The sequence below is a fragment of the Octopus bimaculoides genome, chromosome 2, assembly GCF_001194135.2.
Source record: "Octopus bimaculoides isolate UCB-OBI-ISO-001 chromosome 2, ASM119413v2, whole genome shotgun sequence".
NCBI classification, from domain to species: Eukaryota; Metazoa; Mollusca; class Cephalopoda; order Octopoda; family Octopodidae; genus Octopus; species Octopus bimaculoides.
In genome coordinates, this window is record NC_068982.1 from 62,252,282 (window position 1) to 62,252,570 (window position 289).

Below are 289 nucleotides of genomic sequence, written 5' to 3' on the forward strand. Positions count from 1 at the left end.
TTAGGTGTTTTCGCTCAATAAACACTCACAACGCCCGGTCTGAGAATCGAAACCGCGATCCTATGACCGCGAGTCCGCTGCCCTAACCACTGAGCCATTGCATTACATACATACATACATGTAAATATATATAGATGAAATTTATAGAAAAACAAAAGACGAAGACAGGTGTGTGAACAACAAGCAAGTGTATTAGTTTAACGCTCGGGAAAAGGAAAAAGTCTTTTACGTTTCAGGCCTACGCTCTTCAACAGAAAGGAGTAAGAGAAAATAAACAGAGAGAGAATGA

At 40.1% G+C, this 289-nt stretch overlaps 1 long non-coding RNA gene across 1 annotated transcript in view; it reads left to right on the plus strand.

Annotated features, from left to right (window-relative positions):
• Window positions 1-289, plus strand: part of LOC128251063 (uncharacterized) — a 25,324-nt gene that overhangs the window by 4,381 nt on the left and 20,654 nt on the right. The window lies entirely within an intron of this gene.